At 39.1% G+C, this 6,492-nt stretch overlaps 1 pseudogene; it reads left to right on the top strand.

Moving 5' to 3' along the window:
- Positions 1-2,824: 2,824 nt before the first annotated feature.
- On the top strand, positions 2,825-6,275 carry LOC149143004 (pentatricopeptide repeat-containing protein At1g73710 pseudogene; annotated as a pseudogene).
- The last annotated feature ends 217 nt before the right edge of the window (positions 6,276-6,492 follow it).

The following is a 6,492-nucleotide window of genomic DNA, read 5'->3' as shown; positions in this document are numbered from 1 at the left end:
GTTTCATCCGAGCAGCGGAACCGGTCTCTAGTGCGACTCCCGAATTACCTTTATATCCTTTTACCTGCAGACGCGGTACTCCTCAAGATTTACCTGTATGCCATCAACAAAATCTGGCTATGGGTTCCGCGACTCCCGTAGGTACCCGTAACTCCTGTGAGTAGTTGACGGGACAAGCTCTGTTGATGGGCATTGCGGCTCCTGTAGAAATCAAACTCGGGTCTCTCCAGCAGAAATCGAACTCATAAAGGGCAAGCTGCTCCGCCTGCATGCACTTTTGCTTTTGAGCTGTAGTGGTATCTTGGTGCTTTGAGAGCTGGCCTGCAACTGTAGCCGAGTCAACTGCAACTGTTTCCAGTCCGAGAGACCCTGTTGTTAAGTAGATTTACCACCCTGCTGAAGACCGAACAACCTTTCACTGCCTTGATGTGAATATGAGTTCTGTCTCTGTGGTGTGCATTTCTCTGTGTGCGCTCAAATTGAAATTTAACTGAACCTGTGAAAAAATTAACTGCAAAATATTGCCTGGATACATTTTAGAACAAAATTAGGGAATTTGAACAGGATTTGAAAGAATTGAGGATTAGACAAGATCAAGAGTTGCAACTGAGTGCAAAGATATTGCAGGAAAGTCTTGAGACTACCATAGCAGAAAGAGAGTAAAGGCACACACCAACAAATTAAGTAGTAGTTTCAGAATTATTTTTTTGAAACATAAAATAAGTACATAAGACACATTGAAGAATTAAAGCAAGTGCAATGCGCTCAAGAGAAGTTCTGAAATCAAAAACATGTGATCATCATGTATTGTTTGAATCTACAAGAAATCCTCTATGTGTTGAGTTTTGTTGCTGAAAAGGATGTGAAATGTTTTGAGGCCATCTTACTGCTGGGCGCATGTTATCTAGTCGTATTTATTGCAAATTCCTCTCGTTTTCAAATGTGTGTAGATATGACGTTAATTGTACTAATAATGATATGTAGGGATGGATTTATGTTATAGGCAGGTAAAAGAGGTTTTATTTTCAAATAGTGGCTAGAAGGGGATTCCGTTTTGAATATAAGCGCTTTATAAAAAAAAACTTAGTTAGGTCCAAGCGATATTGGGTTTATCGGTATTAATTTGTCATTTATGGGTCTATTTGTATTAATAAAATGTTATATTTTTATTTTTGGTTTATCAGTATTAATTAGCAATTTATGGTCTATTTGCATTAATAAAATGTTATCTCTATTTTTTGAGAAGAAATATAGAAATAAATTTTATTAAATTATAGATAGCTGAAATGCCAAAATTCTAATATCATATACATCAATTATGATAAACAAGATAGTTTTAGACTTGTTTTTTTTCTTTTTTTGGTATATTTAAAATTCAATAATAATTTGAACTGTTTAATATATAAAATCTAAATAACCAAAGATTTTTCGTAGTACTTGAATCATTTATGCATTCAAATATGTATTTTAAATAACAAAAAATCACAATTTGACAAAAAACATATATAACTAAATTCCAACTTAAAAACAAAAAGATCTAATAATTAATTTATATTTACATGCCATAATAAATAATAAGCAATAATATTTTTACGCCATAAGGCGTTTCCCTCTGAAATCAACTCCCCTCTCTGCCTACCTGTCATCTTGTAAGCCACACGATTATATGTTAGACGATTGCAACAATTTCAGCCGTTGATCGTTGATTCAAAGGGGTTGCCCAAACGGTTTGGGCGTTTCATTTGGCATCGGGTCGAATAGTTTCATCCGCGCAGCTGAACCGGGCTCCAGTGCTACATGCGTCCCACTAACCCTGTCATTCCCTACCTGAACACTTTCGTTATGCATTTCACTGCGATTTCTTGGCCACTGCTACTGCGATTTCTTGGCCACTGCTAGGGAGAACGCCCATATAAATCTTCAAGCACTGGTTCCGCGCGAATTGAGAGGTGGCGTGCGTCCTGCTATCAACCAAGTCTTCCCGAAGTGTGAGAAATCGTGTTAATATCATAAACTCTGGTTCTGTGTCAATGCGGCAGAGCTGTAAGTCCTGGTTCACTGAAGGTCATTTTTTAGAGCCCTACGCGTTGCCAATCAACTTCACGGCACTACAACCTCATCCCGCAGGTATACGATTCAGGCCGCGCAGAAGGTTTCCTTGTTATGAATCTCCATAATGTTTTGCCTTTGCCTATCAAACAAAAGAAATGCTAGCGCAGTCATTAGTAGATATCCCTTCTTCTTCGGCCCTAAACATGGGATATGTTTATCTTTATCCTTATTGCAATACACATCCCAGGAGGGCTAAGAAGAAACAGAAATACAAGCAACATTTTCAATCTGTACATGTTTCTCCAGGTACTGTAACTCCCAGATCATTTTTTATTTCTTGTCACAGTTGTAAAGGGGCATCAACATTTCATTCTGAGTACAAACTCATGAGATTACGTTCCTCTTCCATCGAAAATGATGCATATCCATTTCAGAATCATGGTGGCAAACCCTCAAACGAAGAAGTCATGGAGAATAAAAGTAATGAGTGCTTAGTGTCAGGCCAATTAGATGAAACCCAAGATTTGTTGTTTGAGGAATTTTGTAATCTTTCAGAAACATAAATAGAGTGTGTTCAACATAAGGATGGATTAGGAACCATGGATGATTCAGAGAGTGATATTGCATAGTTTAGGGTGGAGGGAAGGGCTTTGGAGGGGTTTAAGTGCTTTGTTGATGTGGTGGGTAGGGTTGGGGAATGGTTTGAGGGCAGGACTGGAGACAAAAGTAAGGTTTTGCAAGGATTTAAGAGGGCAGTGGATGAAATTAGGGCTCGTAAAGGGTTCACCAACAGGATGGAATCTGGAAGTAGGAATTTTGATGTCTGTATGGAGGTCTCTAGAGACAAGGGGAGTGTTATTGAAAGGTTTCAAAGTAAGACTGGAATAGAAGGCAGAGTTTTGCAAGGGCGTGTTTTGGAGAAAGATGTTGATTTGCTCAAACATTGTTTATTGCATAATTTACAGTGGTTTGAGGCAGAAGGAAGGGTTTTTGAAAGTCTCAAGAACATGAATGGACTACAAGGTGGGATTTTAGAAAGGGGGAATGGAGAGAGGAGGGCAACTGTTAGTAGTGAGTTCCACCAGCAAAATTTGATGAATAATAGGACAGAATGTGGTGTTCTAGGAGAGTTAAGTCGCGGGACAAAATCGGAACCAAGGATTTATAATGCGAGAAAAAATGGCAGCAGAAGTTATGCAGGTGCCATTGGCATGCATATGGTGCAGAGTTTGGTGAAAATAGACAAAAAATTGGAAGGAGGAAAAGATATGCCAACCTCTGTGGGAAGTCTGCAGGATAAGAAAAATATCAAAGAAACGATTTTGCAAGTTGAAGGTCTTAACTGCGTAAGAGAAAATTTTAACAAAGAGAGAAATACTGAAGGCCATCGTTATCCACCAAAACAGTCTCACAAGAGCACACTAGTAAAGTCAAGTTCAGGGTGCAGAAATGTAACAAAGAAAATGGAAACTAAAAGAAAAGGCTCACACAAATCGTATGGTGGGTGTATCCCAGCCATTTTGCAAGCTTTGGATTCTACAGAGAACATTGACGAAGCGCTTGAACCTTGGGAAGCAAACCTCAGTGCAAAAGAGCACTATCCTAAAAGAGCAGTGGCACTGGGAAAGAGCAGTTCAGATTTTTAAGTGGTTTCAGAAGAAAGAGTGCTATGAAGTTAATGTAATTCACTATAATATCCTGCTTGGAATTCTAGGAAGAGCACAGAAATGGGATCAACTGAAATTTTTTTGGGAAGAAATGGTTAAAGACAAGGTCTTGCCTACCGCCACTACCTATGGTACTCTTATAGATGTGTATGGGAAAGCTGGTCTCAAAGAAGAGGCTCTTCTCTGGCTGGATCGCATGATATCACAAGGTCTCTGGCCAGATGAGGTCATCGTGAACACGGTAGTCCATATTTTGAAGAAGGCAAGGGAATTTGAGAAAGCTGAACAGTTCTTCAGGGACTGGTCTTCTGGGAAAATCTTTCTAGGAAATACTACAAATGTTTGTTCATCTAAATCAGAGCCTGATCGATAGCAACCGAAGGATTTCTTCTATATTAGTCGTCGGTGTGAAGTAAAAAAACATTTTGAGGACCCACTGGGTAAAAGGGACTGCTCTCCAAATAATTTTCCTGAAGGAGTGCTCATTAAAGGGTTATTAGATGATAAGTGCATGGATCCTTGCAGAGAGAATGATCAAGTTCAGAGGCCACGCAGTTCTTACATGTACAATACATTAATTGATACTTATGGGAAGGCAGGCCGCCTAAAAGAAGCTTCCAAGTTATTTTTTGAGATGTTAAAAGAAGGAATAGGCCCAAATGTTGTAACATTCAATACCATGATTCACATCTGTGGATCTTATGGATATCTTGACGAAGCAGATGCCCTTATGGTGAAAATGGAAGAGCTTCATTTCTTGCCTGACACAAGGACGTATAACACTCTTATAGCATTACATGCTCAAAATGACAATATTGATAAAGCATTTTGTTACTTCACAAAGATGAAGGAAGCAGGACTCGTTCCTGATACTGTGGGTTGTCGAACTATTTTATATGCATTTTGTATTAAACACATGGTCAGTGAAGTAGAAGTTGTTGTCAGGGAGATGGATGGATTGGGCATTCATGTGGATGAGTACTCCGAATCAGCTGTTACTAGGATGTATATAGATCTGGGGATGCTTGAGAAAGCATGGGCATGGTTTGAAAGGTTCCATCTTGCTGGAAGAATGAGCTGTGAATGCTATGCTGCCAATATTGATGCATATGGGGAACAGGGTTATTGGTTAGAAGCTGAAAAGGTGTTTAAGTGCAGTCAAGAAAGAGGCGAGGGTCAAAGTGTATTAGAATTTAATGTCATGATTAAGGCCTATGGGATTGCAAAAGTCCATGACAAGGTTCTGAAGTTGTTTGAAAGAATGGAAGTTCAAGGGGTTTTGCCTGACAGATGTACATATGCTTCTGTCATTCAGACATTTGCAAGTTCAGGACTTCTAGATGAATCAAAACACTTTATTACCAAAATGCAGGGAGCAGGGTTTGTGCCTAGCTGTTCATCATTTTGTGCTGTTATTGCCGCCTATGGAAGATTGGGTCGAGCTGCAGAGGCAGAGAAGACGTTTGAAAAGATGGTCAAAGCAGGTGTGGAGCCAGATGTTTTTGTTTATGGTGCCTTGATAAATTCATTTGCTGAAGCTGGATGTGTGGAAGAAGCTGTAAGTTACTTTCAAATAATGCAAAATGCTGGTTTTGCAGGGAACTCTGTGGTGTATAGTTCTTTGATTAATGTTTATAGTAAATGTGGTCTTTTGAAGGAAGGACAAGAAACGTACAAACGCATACAGGAATTGGGTGTTGAGCCAGATGCCTTTTTATAAGGCTGTATGCTTGACCTTATGCTCGCACTAATATGGTGACTGAAGCACAAGAACTGTTCAAAGTCTTGAAGGGAAAGCAGCAGGCAAATGAATTTTCTTTTTCCATGATGTTGTCCTTATACAAAAAGAATGGAAGGCTTAATGAAGCCACTGAAATTGCAAAGGAAATGTTAGAATCGGGATTTCTTACTAACGTTCTTTCTTTTATTAGTGTCATTAGCTTGTTCATTGCAGATGGAAGATTGAGAGAGGCTGCTGAAGTTTTTCATCAAATGTTAAAACTAAAGGCTTCACCCAATGAGAATACATACAAAACACTGGGCATTCTTCTGAAGAGAGGAGGCATTCCAAGAGAGGCAGTAGAGCAACTCGATGTTGCACGTAAAAGTGGGCTTCCACATGGTATTCAGGCCTTGAGAATGACAATCTTTTCTGCAGTGGGGATGCATGCTGAAGCTTTGGAAGCTTGTGATGAACTGAGAGCTTCTGGGTTGGATTTTGATGTGTCTTCTTACAATGCTGTTATATATGCACTTGGTAGTGCTGGGAGGATTAATGAAGCTTACAAGATGTTCATGATCATGCACGCCAAAGGTCTTGAACCAGATACAATTACTTATGCAAGTATGATAATTAGCTATGGGAAGCTAGGATTGGTAGACGGTGTTAGGAGAATGTTTTACAAAATGAAACAGAAGGGTTTTCAGCCAAACGAATTCACGTTCAAGGCAGTGATAGATGCCTATAAAAGTGCTGGGAAGTTTGCTCTAGCCAGATTTGTTACCCAGGAGAGGGAGTTCATGCATCAGTTGCAAGATCATGGTCACATTACATAAGATTATGCAGATCGGATTTCGAGATCCATTTCATGTGCAAAGCTTTTAAAAGGAAGCTGCCATATCCTGTATTCATGCTGTTGTGTCTTTTAACATTTTGTAAAATTGTAACAGGTTATTTTTTTGGGAAATTTAAATCTATGCTCCTTGTATAGAGAAATTGTGGATAAAAGGGTACTAGTAGTTCTTTTAGTTTATAACAAAAATGCAAATAAAA

The sequence above is a fragment of the Pinus tabuliformis genome, chromosome X, assembly GCF_031772625.1.
Source record: "Pinus tabuliformis cultivar Carrire ecotype Pingquan chromosome X, CPIR1, whole genome shotgun sequence".
NCBI classification, from domain to species: domain Eukaryota; kingdom Viridiplantae; phylum Streptophyta; class Pinopsida; order Pinales; family Pinaceae; genus Pinus; species Pinus tabuliformis.
The sequence above is the reverse complement of the archived record's forward strand: the minus strand, read 5'-3'. Positions and strand labels throughout refer to the sequence as shown.